This window comes from Antrostomus carolinensis, unplaced genomic scaffold (genome assembly GCF_000700745.2).
Source record: "Antrostomus carolinensis isolate BGI_N321 unplaced genomic scaffold, ASM70074v2 scaffold14775, whole genome shotgun sequence".
Classification (NCBI taxonomy): domain Eukaryota; kingdom Metazoa; phylum Chordata; class Aves; order Caprimulgiformes; family Caprimulgidae; genus Antrostomus; species Antrostomus carolinensis.
Window position 1 is genome coordinate 11147 of NW_010318652.1, and position 265 is coordinate 11411.

The 265-nt window shown below is 47.9% G+C and overlaps 1 protein-coding gene across 1 annotated transcript in view; it reads left to right on the forward strand.

Annotated features, from left to right (window-relative positions):
• Window positions 1-265, forward strand: part of LOC104525749 (stromal interaction molecule 1-like) — a gene marked incomplete at both ends in the record, with an annotated part of 9769 nt that overhangs the window by 5026 nt on the left and 4478 nt on the right. The gene's annotated exons all lie outside the window — the stretch shown is intronic.

A 265-nucleotide genomic window follows, 5' to 3' on the forward strand; every position in this document is an offset into this window, starting at 1 on the left:
TCTTGGTGATTATCAGGTATCATTTGAAACCAAGATGACTCCAGTAAAACACTTAATTAAGGTCTTAACAAGGGAGAGGTGTCTGAAGAAAGGTCCTGAGTAACCTGGAGCACGCTCTCCAGAGACTGAGCTGCGTGAGGCACGAGCTTCCTCTCAGATTTTAAGCCTGAACTTCTTTGGGCCTTGCTTGGGACACCTCAAAGGAGATGTTTTGCAGTGAGCACTTGAGTTCCCATCAGTCCAGTGATGAGCAGCGAGCGAGCCT